The sequence below is a fragment of the Cynocephalus volans genome, chromosome 8 (assembly GCF_027409185.1).
Source record: "Cynocephalus volans isolate mCynVol1 chromosome 8, mCynVol1.pri, whole genome shotgun sequence".
Taxonomy (NCBI): domain Eukaryota; kingdom Metazoa; phylum Chordata; class Mammalia; order Dermoptera; family Cynocephalidae; genus Cynocephalus; species Cynocephalus volans.
In genome coordinates, this window is record NC_084467.1 from 33189461 (window position 1) to 33206368 (window position 16908).

At 37.7% G+C, this 16908-nt stretch overlaps 1 protein-coding gene and 1 pseudogene across 16 annotated transcripts in view; one reads left to right on the forward strand and one right to left on the reverse strand.

The window, feature by feature from the left end:
• Positions 1-16908, reverse strand: part of SCMH1 (Scm polycomb group protein homolog 1) — a 178164-nt gene that overhangs the window by 53143 nt on the left and 108113 nt on the right. The window lies entirely within an intron of this gene.
• On the forward strand, positions 218-941 carry LOC134383096 (chloride intracellular channel protein 1-like; annotated as a pseudogene).

Below are 16908 nucleotides of genomic sequence, written 5' to 3' on the forward strand. Positions count from 1 at the left end.
CATTTTAATAAGTGATGATGGAAGAATGGATAACCATTGGAGAATGACAAAATTAGACCTATTTCTCATACCACACACAAGAATAAACTCCAAATGCATCAGAGATCCAACTATTAAAAAAAAACTATACAAGTAATATGGGTGAATTCCTATTTTAAAAAAGGTTGATAAATTTAACTATAAAATAAAATTAAAACCTTTAGCCCTTGATGCAACCATGGCTGAAGAACAGCCACGGGTCGAATTATTTGTGAAGGCTGGCAGTGATAGGGCCAAGATTAGGAACTGCCCCTTCTCCCAGAGACTGTTAATGGTGCTCTGGCTCTAGGGAGTCATCTTCAATGTCACCACTGTTGACACCAAGAGACAGACAGAGACAGTGCAAAAGCTGTGCCCAGGAGGGCAGCTTCTGTTCCTGCTGTATGGCATCAAAGTCCACACAGGCACCAACAAGACTGAGGAATTTCTGGTGGCAATGCTGTGCCCTCTCAGGTACCCTAAGCTGGCAGCTCTGAACCCTGAGTCCAACACAGCTGGGCTGGACATATTTGCCAAATTTTCTGCCTACATCAAGAATTCAAACCTAGCACTCAGTGATAATCTGTAAAGGGGCTCCTGAAAGTACTGAGGGTTTTATCCAATTACTTGACATCTCACCTCCTAGAAGTAGTGGATGAGACAAGTGCTGAAAATGAGGGCATCTCTCAGAGGAAGTTTCTGGAGGCAAGGAGCTCACTCTGGCTGACTGCAACCTGTTGCCAAAGCTCCACACAGTACAGGTGGTGTGTAAGAAGTACCAGGGATTCACCATCCTAGAGGCCTTTTGGGGACTGCATCAGTACTTGAGCAACACCTATGCTTAGGAAGAATTTGCCTCCACCTGTCCAGATGTTGAGGAGACTGAACTGGCCTACAAGCAAGTGGCCAAGGCCCTCAAATAAGCCCCTCCTGGGGCTCCCTCACTCACCCCTATTTTCTCGACAAAGGCCCTGGGTAGTTTCCACATTGCTACCTGTATTAGTCTGTTTTGTGTTGCTCTAACAGAATACCTGGATCTGGGTAATTTATAAAGAAAATGAAATTTATTTTCTTATGGTTTCTGAGGTTGGGAAGTCCAAAGTCCATCTGGTGGTGGTGACAGCAACCCAGGGGTCTCACATTGCAAGATGGTGGAAGCAGAGAGAGCAAAAAGCAGACTCTCCTCTTCTTTTAAAGCCCTCAGAACCACGCCCTTGACCACCATTTTTAATCCATTCACTACTGCACAGTTCTACAATCCAATCACCTCTTCAAGGCTCCACCTTTCAATTACTGTAATAGGATTTCCCACCCTCTTAACAATCACACTGGGGGCAAAGTTTCTAATACATAAAATGTGGGGGATACAATTCAAGCTTCAATGACTTTCGGGGGGACATAATTCTATCCACTACACTACCCAATGGACAGACGCCAAAATAGCCAGTGGGTAGGGAATCCTGGAGCATTTGTGCAGGGCTGGGGAGAGGGAGATGAGGGAAAAGGATGGGGAACCTGGATAAGATTTTTATTGTGGGGTGGGGTGGGCAGAACAATGTATTTCAGTAATAAAGAATAAAAAAAACCCTTTTGCACGGCAAATAAATATACAAAAAACCCATCATAAGCGAAGTATAAATTGGGAGAAAATATTTATATATCTCAATAAATGGATTAATATGCCTAACATACAAAGGACTTTTTTAAATTGAGGGGAAAAAAGGACAAAAATCCTACAGGTAAATAGGCAAAGAAATAAAAAGACACACACAAAAAAAGATAAAATGGCCCTTACATACATGAAATATGTTAAGCTTCACTCATAGAAAAAAGCAATACAAATTAAAACTATGCTGAAAAACCATTTTTCACCCATCAGATCGGCAAAAAAGTCAAAAGCCTGATAAACTATTGGCAAAGCCATAGGAAAACAGGCACCGCTTCATTAACGGCTAGTGAGAATTCCCCTCCCTCTCTATGGAGGGGAATTTGGTAATATCTTATAAAACATTCACCTTTGCCCTTGGACCGAACAGTACCACTTCTGGAAATTTACCCTGAAGATATGCCTCCAAAATATGAAAATACATGTGTACAAGTTTATTAACTGCAGCATTATTTGTAATTGTAAAATACTGGGAACTAACTGATGCCCAAACATAGTAGTTTGGTTTACTAAACTATGATACACACACACACACACGAGTATGTACAGCTTAGAATGAAGGAGATTTTTGTGAACTTGCCATGGAGTGACTCCCAGTGTTTATTGTTAAGTGAAAAAAGAAAGCAAAGTATAAAAGAGAATATACAGTATGTTATCTTTTGTGTAAGAAAGAAGGGTAGGAAAACACATGTATTTGCTTTCAAAGATGGGGAAAAAACTAAACCTAAAACTGAAGGCAAACAGAAACAAACGAACCTAACTGTATTTTAAATGAATAACAATCACACTGAAGGAAAAAAAAGTAATTCAAGTGCATTTTGAACACAGTACTTTACACATCCTCTATCTAGGGAGGGAAAAATGGAAACAGATTTTGAACTCTTCTTAGTAGGTTTCTCTTTTTCATAGTACTATAAGTGTAGCAATTCTGAAACTATTTTATGTGTATTACAGGACTGGTGGTGGTGGTAGCCAAGGTTCTTACTGTAGAAAAAGGGAGATCCAAAATATCTTACCAAACCTGTAAATGTTGGAAGTGTTCCAAGAGAGTTGTTGGACAGTTTCTCTTTTCCATCTACACTCATACTCCTTAGATAAGTGGTTCTTAAATGTTAGCCTGCATTAGAATCACCTGCAGGGCTTCTGAAAACTCTGATTGCTTGGCTCTAGCCTCTGAGTTTCTGATTCAGTAGGCTGGGAAATTTGCTTTTCAAACAAGGTTCCAGTTGATGCTGATGCTGCTGGCCTGGGATATAGCTTTCGGAACACAACCCCAGATGATCTCCTCTATCCTCATGACTTTAAATTCTATCTATAACTAAAACTTCCAAAATTATATCACCAACTTAGAAGTTTCCCTTAAACTCCAGACTCTTATTTTAATAAAATTTCCCACTTGAAAATCTAGTAGTTATTCCAAGCACAGTATGTCTACAACTGAACTCCTGATCACCTACCTCTCTCCCTAGACTTGTTCCTTCCAATCTTCCCTGTCTCATCCCATCCTCTCAAATGGCTCAGATTAAAAACCTTGTAGTCATCCTTGACTCCTTTTTTTTTTTTTTTTTCATATTCCATGTCCTACTAGCTGTCCGTAATCTATAACCTCAAAATACATCCAGAATCAAACCATTTCTCACCACTCCCTCTCCTACTTCCCTTGGTCTGTGCCACCATCATTTCTAACCTGGGTTAGTACAATAGTCTATTAAATGTCTTCTCCCTGACCCTCAAGTCTAATTTCAACATAGCTAGCAGAGTGAGCATTTTAAAACATGCCTCAGCCATCATTCCTCTGCTCAAAACCTCTGATAGTTTCCCATCTCACCCAGAGTTAAAGACCTACTGAGCCCTACATGATCTGATCCCTCATTACTTCTGTGACCTAATTCCCTATCACTCTCCCTAGGTTACTCTAACAATACTGTCCTTTTTGCTGTATATACTAAACTAGTGATTCTCAAATTCTTTTATCTCAGGACCACTTTATACTCTTAAAATTTACTGAAGACCACAAAGAGCTTTAGTTTGTGTGGGTTATATCTACCAACATTTATTAAAAATCAAAGGTGAGAAATTTAAAAGAATATTAATTTTAAATTAGCAAAAATACATTAACGTATTTTTATGAAAATTACTGTTTTCCAAAACAAATAAAATTTAGTGAGAAGAATGGTATTGTTTTACAGTTTTGCATATCTCTTCAATGTGTGACCTAATAGAAGACAGTTGGATTCTCATATATGCTTCTGCATTCAATCTGTTGCCATCTATCATTTTGGTTGAAGCATATAAAGAAATTCCAGATTCATGGAGATATGTAGTTGGAAAAGAGAGAAGTATTTAAATATCCTCTTTCAGTAATTGTGGATATCCTCCTTTCATACTATACCAAAACTCAACAAGTGGGAGTTTCTTAAATGGTAGTTGAAATATAGAATCTGAAACCACACCAATGAACTTTTCATATTCTGTTAATATTAAAATCCACTGGTCTATCTTGAATTTTTAATGGATTTTTTTATCCATGCATTATTTTGTATCATCATGCACTGATCATTTGTAAAATATTATTTCACTGAAAAGTCTTTAAGTATTAGGAAGATTTCTAGATAATAGTGATAGACACAAGTTTTCCAAAAGTCTAATATTCACTTGAAAGCTTGAATTTTATCATTGGTAACAAATGCTGTTTGTCTTTATTTTAGTGACAGGTTCACTTAGTTCATTTTTGAGAAAATGTCTGTTGAACACCTAAATCTGAATAGCTACAGTTTGTCTGTTAATTCTTCTTTCAAGTAAAAATGGAGTTCCATAAAAAGTGGCTAGTTCAGCTGACAGCTCAATTGTACAAGTGCTTTTGAGGCAAACACAGTACTTTAGTATGCAGTAGAATTGCTCTAGTCATACTTCCCATTTCATCACATGAAATGTTAGAAAGATGTCCTTGTATTCATCTATGTCTGTTGCTTATAACAAAATACCTGAAACTGGGTGATTTATAAGAAAAAGAAATTGATTTGCTTACAGTTTCTGAGGATGGGAAGTCCAAAGTCCAGGGAACACAGCTGGTGAAGGCCTTGGTGGTGACAATACCACAGGAGTCTCACATTGCAAGATGGTGGAAGCAGAGAGAAAAGACTAATCTGCAGCTTTGGAAAATACAAGCTGGAAGCCTTGGATGCATCTACATAGTGTTAGGTCTGCAGGCTCACAGAATGCCAGAGATGTGAAGGCTTGGGGGCCTCTAGCCAATTTCAGATTATGTATAGAAAAGCCTGGGGGCCCAGGAAGAGATCTGTTGTAGGGGCAGATTCACTGCATAGAGGCTTCACTAGAGCGATGAGGAGTGGTAACATGTGGTTGGAGTTACACTAGAAAAACCCCAAGAGTGCTATGTCTAGTGGAACTGTGACAGTGGGACTGCCATGGTGACCCCAGAATTGTGGAGCTACCAGTGTGCAATGCCAGCCTGCAAGAGCTAAAGTATCACCTGAGACCAGGAAAGCCATAGAAGCAGAGCTGCTCAAGGCCTTGGGGATCCAACCCCTGCACTAGCGTGCAGAGAATGTCAAACACAAGAGTCAAGGTACATGATTTGCCAACTTTGAGATTTAATGCCTGCCTTGCTGGGTTTCAGACTTGTTTGGGACCTGTTACACCTTTCTTTGGCCTATTTCTCCCTTTTTGAATGGAAATGTGTATCCTGTTTGTCCCACTAATGTATCTTGGAAATAGATAACTTATATTGATTTCACAGATGGGAGTTTTAACTTTGGACTTCTGAGTTGAAACAAGTTAAGACTTTGGAGATGGAATGAATATATTTATATGTGAAAAGGACATTAGTTTTGGGGGGCCAGGGGCAGAATGCCTTGGACTGAGTGTCCCCCCAAAACTTGACTCCCACTGTGACAGTGTTAAGAGGGTGGAAAATTTTATTATGATAATTGAAAGGTGGAGCCTTGAAGAGGTGATTAGATTGCAGGACCATGCTGTAATGAATGGATTAAAAATAGTGGTCAGGGGCATGGTCTGAGGGCTTTAAAAGGAGAGCAAATGAGGTAGTTATTCTCTCTCTGCTCTGCCATATTCTGCCATGTGAGACCCCTGTGGTACTGTCACCACCAAGGCCTTCACCAGGTGTGTTCCCTGGACTTTGGACTTCCCAGCCTCAGACACTGTAAGCAAAAAATTTTCTTTTTCTTATAAATCACCCAGTTTCAGGTATTTTGTTATAAGCAACAGAAATAGACTAATACAGTCCTCAAAAGCTGGGATTTAATAAAATTAATACATCTTACTGCTCCATCAAGCACACTCTTAAGGGAGCCTGGCTTCTCCTCCCCCTGCAATGTGTGGCAGTGAAAGATATCATTACTACTACTACAGTTTGATGCCATTGCCTTGATTCGTGCCAAAGTGCCAGCAGTTTTACTCATCATTGCTTTTGCACCATAATTGCAAATATCAACCCAGCAAAAAAGGCAAATAGAGTTAATATTATTATGGAAATAGTTTGCCCTTGAAGATCCTGCAAAAGAGTCTCTGGAATCCCAAGGATCCAAGGAACAGAGTTTTAGAATTGCTGTACTAAACACCCCATTGCTTTGGTGCACTTAAACTTGCAATTCCCCTTGCCAGAAAAGAATTTCTTTTTCCCGGATGTCCATATCTCTGCTCAAATTGTACCTTTCAGTGAAGCTTTCCCTAATCATACTATATATATAACAATACCTCTACCTACCCATACCCACAAACCCCAGGAACTCTCTATTCCCCCCTTCCCCTTTACCCTGCTTTATTTTTCTCCAGAGAAATTATCACTATCTCTTTTCTTGTTTATTTTTTGTCTCCCCCAACTAAAACATAACCTCTTAAGGGTAATACTGTTATCCCCACCTCCTAGAATTGTACTTTACATATTGTAGGTGCTCAATAAATGTTAGCTGAGGGAATGAATGTAACCCAGAATCTAGCATTTGATTCTAGGATTCTGCTTTGCTTTATTGCTTTTTCAGTTTGTATCTTATTTCTCTAGCACACTATAAACTCTAAGAACAGAGGCTAATCTACATTCCATGTAGTCCCCAAAGCTTCAAGCATAGGCCTTAGACATACTATGTGCATTCTTTTCCCTAGGGAATACTTGCAGTCACAACTCTGCGTAAAGAACTGTTTCCAAATGACAGCACACATATGGAATGGTAGAAAAATTGGCAAAAAATCTGCCCTACTTCTCTTTGTTTACAACAATGTCTATTGTAGTTAGGAATGATGTAACTGGTCTATAACAATGCTGACATCTTAGCTCTCTGGCTGTGTTTCTTATACAAAAACATGCTAGAAGCAGAAAAAAAGAATCGCCATTCTGATGCCGTTTTTTAGTTCACTTTAAGCAGAAGGCTCTTGGTTGAACACGCAGATAGATTTTTAAAATGAGCAGATTTGGCTCTGTGCATCCACGATTCTTAAAAATATTCTATTTCGTTGATAGTCTTGTATTTCTGGGAACCTAACTTAAGGCTATGCTCCATGGCACTAAAAAAGTGCTTAAGTATGTTTATCATACCATTATTTAAAAAAAAATTTGAACCATGAAACCAGGGGAATAATTACGCAAAGAACTGCATGTCTGTTCAATCACCTATTATATAATCAATAAAAATGATGGTTTTAAGGACCGTGTATTAACACAGAACAAGGTGGATGATATATTAAGCAAAAACCAGAATATAATAGAATGTGGTAAAATATACAGTGTGATTAAACTATATTTTAAAATATTCTTTGTAAAGAACAAAAAGCAGAATAAAATATATAAAATATTAACAATGGTAAAGGAGAGGAAAAAGATGGGAAGCTCAGGTTAATAGACTAGATTTAATAACACAAACAATTAAAAGATCAAATATACACTAGCCCCTTCTGCTTTATTCCAATTACTAACTGGATGATTTACACAACACAGAGTCTTAGAATATTAAGAGTTGGAAGGAACCTTACATGTTGCCCTGTTTCACCTTTTCTTTTTTTTTTTCATAGATGGAGAAACTAAAGATTATAAAGGAAGAACACTTGCTTAAAATCTTCCAGGAAAGCTGGCCCAAACCCAAGCCCAGAGGGGCCCATTCACCACCTGAGTGGGTGCCCAGGTAAGTGCTGGTCCTGTGCCCTGACTCTGACGTAGCTGCAGGCTAGCCCACACCCAACTCCCAGAGGGGCCCACCCACCAACCTAGCAGGCACCCAGGTGAGCGCCAGTCCCATATCCCTATCCCAATGCAGCCACAGGCTGGCTCACACCCGAGCTCCGGAGGAGCCCGCCCACTGACCAAGCAGGCACTCAGGTAAGTGATGGTCTCATGCCATGACTCTGATGCAGCCACAGGCCAGAACATGCCTGTGCCCTGGAGGGGACTGCCCACTGACCAAATGGGCACACAGGTGAGTGCCAGTCCCGTGTGCTGATCCCAACGCTGCTGCAGGACACCCCCATTGACTGAACAGGAGCTGAGGCAGCCCTCTGCACAGTCAACTGCACTGATACAAGAAGAGTCACCAGCAGAGCCTACAAATAGAGGAGGAAGTCTTTCCCCTCATAGTCCACTCCAGAGTAAAAGAAACAAGTGTCCTACCAGATAACCAAACATCAATGAAAAAATACTAGAACTGCAAATAAACAAGAAGATATGACACCTACAAAGGAACATAGTAATTCTCACGTACTAGACCCTGTAGAGCAGGGAAACCTTGAGATGTCTGAAAAGGAATTCTGAGCACTGAGCTTAAGAAAACTCAGAGAGATAAGAGAAGAATCAATTACAGAACACAATGAAACAAGAAAAAAATATCCAGGATATGAAGGAGGAAATTTACAAAGAGATTAAGACCCTAAAAAAGAATTTAACAGAACTCCTAGAAATGAAGGATTCACTCAATGAAATAAAAAACAGAACAGAATGCTTGAACAGCAGGCCAGAGCAAGCAGAAGCAAGAATTTCAGACCTTGAAGATGGTCTTTTTGAAATAACCCAGGCAGACAAAAAAAAAAAAAAACAAGGAAAAAAGAATTTTTTTTAAATGAAGAAAATTTAAGAGAGCTACAGAGAATCTCAAGAGTACATCTGAATCATGGGTATTCCAGAAGGGGAGGAGAAAGGAAAAGGCATTGAAAACCTTTTCAAGGAAGTAATAACAGAAGACTTCCCAGGTATAAGGAGAGATGCAGACCTTCAGATCCAGGAAGCTCAAAGATCCCCAAACAGATTCAATCCAAAAAGGTCCTCTCCAAGCCACATTATACTTAAAATGGCAAAACTCAAAGACAAAGAGAGAATTCTAAAAGCAGCAAGAGAAAAGTGAAGTCACCTATAATGGAGTTCCCATCAGACTAACAGCAGACTTCTCAAATGAAACCTTACAAGACAGAAGAAAATGGGATGACACATTCAAAATACTTAAAAAAAAAATTGTTGGCCAAGAATTATATACCCAGCAAGGTTATCCTTCAGAAATGAGGGAGAAATGGTGTATTTCCCAGACAAACGAAAATTATGGTAGTTCACTACCACACGACCAGCCCTGCAAGAAATTCTCAAAGGAGTCTTGCATCTGGAATCTGAAAAATGATAATCACTATCATGGATATACAAGAAAGAACAAAACCCACCATTAAAACCAAAATGCAAATGAGAAAGAGAAAGAAGCTAAATCAATTCACCTCAAAAACCAACTGACATTGAAGAAAGGAACAAATGATGTTTAAAACATCTAAACAAAAAGCAATATAATGATAGGAGTAAAGCAATAGTTATCGGTAACAATGCTAAATGTAAATGGATTAAACTCCCCATGCAAAAGACACAGACTGATTGGATTAAAAAGCTAGACCCAACTATACACTGTCTTCAAGAGACCCACCTCACCTATAAAGACATTCACAGACTAAAAGTGAAGAGATGGAAAAAGATATACCAGGCAAACGGAAAAAGATATACCAGGCAAACGGAAAACAAAAATGAGCAGCAGTAGCTATTCTTATATTGGATAAAACAGACTTCAAAACAAAAACCATAAAAAGAGACAAAGAAGGCCATTATACGATAAGGGGATCTATCCAGTTAGAAGACATAACAATGATAAGTACGTATGCACCCAACAATGGAGCACCCAGATACGTAAAGCAAACACTCTTAGACCTAAAAAAAGAGATAGACCCTAATACAATAATGTGGGTAACCTGAACACCCCTTTCTCAGCATTGGACAGATCTTCCAGGCAATAAATCAACAACAAAACACAGGATTTAAACTACACCTTAGACCAACTGGACCTGGCAGACATCTACAGAACATTTCATCCATCAACTACATCCATCAACTACATCCATATTCTTCTCATGAGCACATGGAAAATTTTCCAGGATAGACCACGTTAAGTCACAAATCAAGTCTCAGCAAACTTTAAAAAACTGAAATCATTCCAAGTATGTTTTCAGACTGCAATGGATTAAAACTGGAGATCAATAATAAGCAAAATTCTGGAAACTACTCAAGTGCATGGAAACTAAACAACAGACTCCTGAATGATGTATGGGTCCAAGAGGAAATTAATCAGGAAACCAAAAAATTTCTTGAAACTAACAAAAATAAAGATACATCATATTAAAACCTGTGGGATACTGCAAAAGCAGTACTAAGAGAGAAGTTTACTGCAATAAATGCCTACATCAAAAGAACGGAAAGACTTCAAATAAATGACCTAACACTACACCTCAAGGATCTAGAAAAACAACAACAATTCAATCCTAAAAGTAGTAGATGGAATGAACTAAATTAATTAAGATCAGGGTAGAACTAAATAAAATAGAGACCTGAAAAATGATACAAAAGATCAATGAAACAAAAAGTTGGCCTTTTGAGGAGATAAATAAAATAGACAAACCATTAGGTAGGTTAACAAAGAAAAGAAGAGAGAAGACCCAAATAACAAAAATCAGAAATGAAAAGGAGACATTACAACCAATACCACAGAAATACAAAGAATCATTAGAGATTATTATAAACAACTATACACCAACAAATATGAAAACCTGGAGGAAATGGATAAATTTCTGGACACATAAAAACTACCTGACTGAACCAAGAAGAAATAGAGAACCTGAATAGACCAAAAACAAACAATGAGATTGAAGCAGTAATCAGGAATCTTCCAACAAAGAAAAGCTCAGGACCAGATAGCTTTACAGCTGAATTCTATCAAATCTTTAAAGAAGAATTTATACCACTTCTCTTCAAACTTTTCCAAAAAAATGAAACAGAAGCCATTTCCCAAACTCATTCTATGAGGCCAGTATCACCCTGATTCCAAAACCAGATAAAGATACAACAAAAAAAGAAAATTACAGGCCAACATCCTTGATGAACATAGATGCAAAAATCCTGAACAAAATATTAGCAGAATACAGCAACACATCAAAAAAATTATACAGTATGATCAAGTGGGATTCATCTCAGGGATACCAGGTTGGTTCAACATACACAGGTCAATAAATATGGTACACCAAATCAACAAAACTAAGGACAAAAACCATATGATTATCTCAATAGATGCAGAAAAGGCATTCAACAAAATTCAACATTGCTTCATGATAAAGACTCTCAACAAATTAGGTATAGAAGAAAATTATCTTAACACAATAAAAGCCACTTATGACAAACCAATCACCAATATCATCCCAAATGTTTCCTTAGGAACAGGAATAAGACAAGGATGTCCTCTCTCACCACTTCTATTTAACATAGCATTGGATGTACTAGCCAGAGAAATCAGGCAAGACAAAGAAATAAAGGGCATCCAGATTGGGAAGGACGAAGTCAAACTGTCCTTGTTTGCAGATGACATGATCTTAAATACAGAAAAACCTACAGACTCTACCAAAGACTTCTTAGTGCTGATTAACAATTTCAGTAATGTTGCAGGATACAAAGCCAACAACCCCAAATCAGCAGCATTTTTACACTCTAGTAATGAACTAGCAGAAAATGAAATCAAGAAAGCAAGCCCATCTACAATAGTCACCAAAAAATAAATAAATAAATAAATAAAAATAAATAGAACTCCTAGGAATAAGTTTAACAAAGGAATAAGTTTACCAAGGAATAAGTTTAACAATGAGAACTACAATACACTACTGAAAGAAATTAAAGAGGACACAAAGAGGTGGAAAGACATATCAGGCTCTTGGAGGGGAAGAATTAATACGATGAAAATGTCCATTCTATCCAAAGCAATCTACAGATTCAATGCAATCCTCACCAAAGTACCAATGACATTCTTCACAGAAATAGGAAAAGCAATCCTAATATTCATATGGAACAACAAAAGAACCTGAATAACCAAAGCAATCCTGAGCCCAAAATAAAGAAAGCTGGAGGCATAACACTACCTGACTTCAAATTATATTACAAAGCTACTATAACCAAAACAGCATGGTACTTGCATAAAAACAGACACTTGGATCAATGGAACAGAACAGAAAACCTGGGAATCAACCCACATACTTACAGCCTTTGACAAAGGCAACAAGAACACATACACTGAGGAAAAGACTGCCTATTCAATAAATGTTGCTGGGAAAATTGGACATCCATATGCAGAAGAATGAAATTGGACCTGTACCTCTTACCCTATACCAAAATCAACTCAAAATGGATTAAAGACAGAAATATAATACCCAAAACCATAAAATTACTACAGGAAAACATAGGGGAAACACTCCAGGAAGTAGGACTGGGCAAAGACTTTGTGAATAAGACTCCAAAACCATAAGTGACAAAAGAAAAAAAATAAACAAATGGGATTATATTAAACTAAAAAGCTTTTGCACAGCAAAGGAAACAATCAACAGAACAGAAAGACAACCTATGGAATGGGATAAAATATCTGCAAACTATACATCCAACAAGGGATTAATATCCAGAATATACAAAGAACTCAAACAACTATACAGTAAAAAAACAAATAATCCAATTAAAAATGAGCAAAGGAGATGAACAGACATTTTTTAAAGGAAGACATACAAATGGCCAACAGGTACATGCAAAAATGCTGAGCATCACTAGTCATCAGAGAAATGCAAATCAAAACCGCACTGAGATATTATCTCATCTCAGTTAGACTGGCCATTACTAAAAAGACCAAGAATAACAAATGCTGGTAAGGATGCAGGAAAAGGGGAACTCTTCCACACTATTGGTGGGACTAGTACAGCCATCATGGAAAAGAGTATGGAGGTTCCTTAAACAACTACAGATAGAACTACCATATGAACCCGCAATCCCACTACCGGGTATACATCCAAAGGAATGGAAATCATTGTGTTGAAGGGATACCTGCAGGCCCATGTGCATCGCAGCTCTATTTACAATAGCCAAAATATGGAACCAACCTAAGTGTCCATCGACAGATGACTAGATAAGGAAAATGTGGTATATATACACAATGGAATACTCAGTCATAAAAAAGAGTGAAATTCTGCCATTTGCAGCAACATGGAGGAGTCTGGAGAATATGATGTTAAATGAAATAACCCAGACAAAAGGTAAGAGAAATCCCACATGTCCTCACTCATAACTGGGTGCTAAGAAAGAAGAAAGAGAAAAGAAAAGAAAAGGAGGAAAGAGAAAAGAGAGAATTAAACACAATAATATGCTGAACTTTCAGAAGCAGAATGAACTTAAGGATACTAGAGATGGCGAGGAGGGAGTGATAGGTCAGGCAAAGGGCATAAAGAAAAATCACAATTTGTAATAATGAATATGCTACTAATAAATAATAATAATTACATAAAAAGAAAAATTACCAGGAAAAAAAAAAAAAGAATCTTCCAGGAAATTAATGGCAAAGCTGGAGCTGGAACCATGGACATTTATTTGAACATGATGTGTGATTCTGAGGAAGTTACTTCATTTCTCTGCATTGTAGTTTCTTCATTTGTAAAATAGATAATAGTACTTACCTTATGGGTTATTGTCACGATTACATGAAATAACATCAGATGTGACCACTACAGCACTGGCTACATAGTGAGTAGTCAATAAACATTAGTCTCTTTCTCTTCTGACTCTAGTGAACTTTGTACTACGTTGCTATGTGGGAGCTGGAAGGCAGAGTAGATTGGGGAGGAAAATAGACAAGCAGTCAAGGGACACCTATGGCAGAACAATACTTGTGACGCTGATGGTCTGGAACCCTCAATCTCTGCTCTGCTTGAAGATATAGCCAGTGGGAATCCTATCCAATGGCTAAAGTGGGCCAATTTGAGACTTTGAAGTATCCTGCTTTCCCTTTCCCTAGTTCCTAACTTTTTGTTCATTCTTCCCATGCTAATATTTAATATAAAACAATCCTAATACTTTCCACTTCACAGGGGGGTAATTTGGGCAGTATCTGGGACTAGTTGCTATAGAGATTATACACATTAGCAGCAATTTCTAGCTTTTCAAGCTGGCTCAAAGAAATGCCATTTCTTCACATGCTAGTTTTTAATCACTGGGAACCTTCAATTCTGTTCCTACTTTGACAATATGTCTAAGTAAACAAAAGGGCTTTTACCTTACCTAAAATAATCAACAGATGTATGGCAATTATCTTAGTGACCCTGAAATAAAAGGTATATCTAGAAATCAAGTGAGTCTGTCAGAGCTGGCTCAAACTACTTTGCCTTTAAAGTTAGAAGAAATTTTGTCTTCTACCATAAATTCATCAGCCCACTGGTCTTCTTAATTTGCAACTTTGCTGACAGATTTCAGACTTAGCTTCTCAGTTTTTATACACATCCATGTTTAGATCTGGCACATCCTGCTGATAATATGGTCTACCTCCAACTCAGTATTTATTCTTTTGCTTAGTTTGGCATCATGTCTATGGTTTCCCCAGAATTTGATCTTAGTTCGCTTCCAGTTCTAGGATTCTCTAGCATTAAAAGCTTAAAGGAATGTGGCTCAAAAAAAGAACATAACCTTTTCCAGAGAAACTGTCTCCTGAATGTCTCAAATTAATTTCTTTCACTCCAATAACACTGCCACTACCTTAATTCAGATCCTCATCATCTCTTACCTTTATCACTGAAATGGCAAACTAACCAGTCTCCCTGCCTCTAATGTATTCCTACCCATCATTACTTCTGTCCCTTACTTAACAGGTCATAAGGATCTGTCTAAAACACAAACATGATCATGTAACTCCTTTGGTTAAAACCCTTCAGTGGTCTTGTCTTACATTCTGGGTAACATCCTTCTGAACAAGCTGTGCTTATTCTCTCACCTGTCTCATTTCAGTTTCCTGACATACGCCCTATGTTTCAGCTTTTGGAACCATTCTTTTTCTTAGCTTGTGCCTTGCTCCTGTTAGTTTCCTTGAAATTGACTCTCCATCTGACTACCAGCTCTAGGCATTCTACAGCAAATGACACAAATCCCAAAAAGTCGTCTTCAACCTCTTTTCACCTATTCAGTCTGTATGGTATTATTTTGAACTTTATATATTTATGTATTTGGGGGTAACTCTTAAAATGTTACATTCTATTTTTGACAACTATTTTACAAGTACCAGCTTTTGTAATACACATAAACTTTTTAATATTACTCATGAAAGACTCACCTTACTTATTGTGGAACAAACAACATATTTCATCTGATAGCTAATTCAAATAAAACTTGAGGAAGTGACTTACTTTTACTGGGCCTCAATTTCTTTATTTATAAAATAAGAGCATTAGACTAGAAAATGACTCACATTTTTAAAGAGCTCAGTATGTACCAGCTGTTGTTATAATATATAAACTCATTAAACTCCTTACAAAAACCCTGTGAGTACGTAAATTAACCCCAATTTATAGATGAAGAAACTAAAGCTAAGGGAGGGTAAATAACTTGTTCAAAGTCACATAGTCAATCTCTAAAAAGGTTCTTCCATTTTGAAAGTCCTGTGAGAATTCTATGGTACTGAAAATATATAACAAAGCTAAACAGAATGTAGAAGAAAGTCAAATAAGCCACAACTCTTTCTATCCTTATCTCATCTTCCATAATAAAACTATACTCCCTGCCATACCTAGCATACTGGTCAATATACAGGAGGAATACAAGAGGTATTTTTGAAGAATTTACTGAATTTTCCATTTTCAACAGCATGTTACACTGAAAGCCAGGTGTAGGCCAACAGATGTTACTGGGAAAGACAAACAAAAAGAAAAACAAAAACAAAAAAACCCCAAAAAACTCCTTAACGTTAATGTGGAAAATACGATTAACATTTTTTTTTTTGATGGGATTGGAGGTTAGCTCCAACCAAGTTAGTTAGTCAAGATAAGAACATTATTTTATTTGAGAAATGTTAACATAATTCTGAACACACACACACAAGTGCACACACGCACACACACAAACACAAAAGAAAAAATAAAAGTGTGGTGGTATATTGTCACAAAAAGCACAAGTAACTAAAGAGGTAAATAAGCCCCAATCCAAACAGGCTTCCAGGTGGTGTAAGGCAGAGACAGTACTACACACAGTAGCTATACCCAGAGGGTGGGAAGCAACGACAGAGAAATTTGTATGTGCTCAAAATACCTGTGGTAGGTCCTGCCCGGTGCCCCTAAATGGCTTTTCCAGTCTCTTTTAATTCCATGAAAGTTAAATTTCTTAGGAATACTCAATTGGCATAGCTGGCTGCACAATCATGTATACAGGTGGCTCTACTCAATTATGAATGACTTCTCCTGTGAGGGCCAACTGCATTTCATTTTCTAAGGCTGAACAGCTGATAGTGACTGACCTGAAAAGCTGCCTTTTCTTGTCCAGATGTACAGTAACTAGTTATTGGTGCTTTGAAGGATCTCTCTCCATTCATGACTCTTCTCTTTCTGCTCCTAACACACAGTTCCAACACACAAGCTGCTGGTTTAAGAAAAGGACCTAGAGTTTGCATTTCCAAATCCCCTATCGAAACCCCTCATCTGAGAATCACAGTTCACAATTCTCAAAATACTTTTTCATTAACTCACTCCACATTCACAATTAAGTCAGCTGTATCTACCTAATGATTATCTCTTTACCTCCTTTGAGGCATACAGAAATAAAGTGAAGTATGGTATAGTAGAATGAGCATAGATTTTGAAGTCAGACACCCATGGAGCCAGGTTCAAGTCCTTGCAAATAA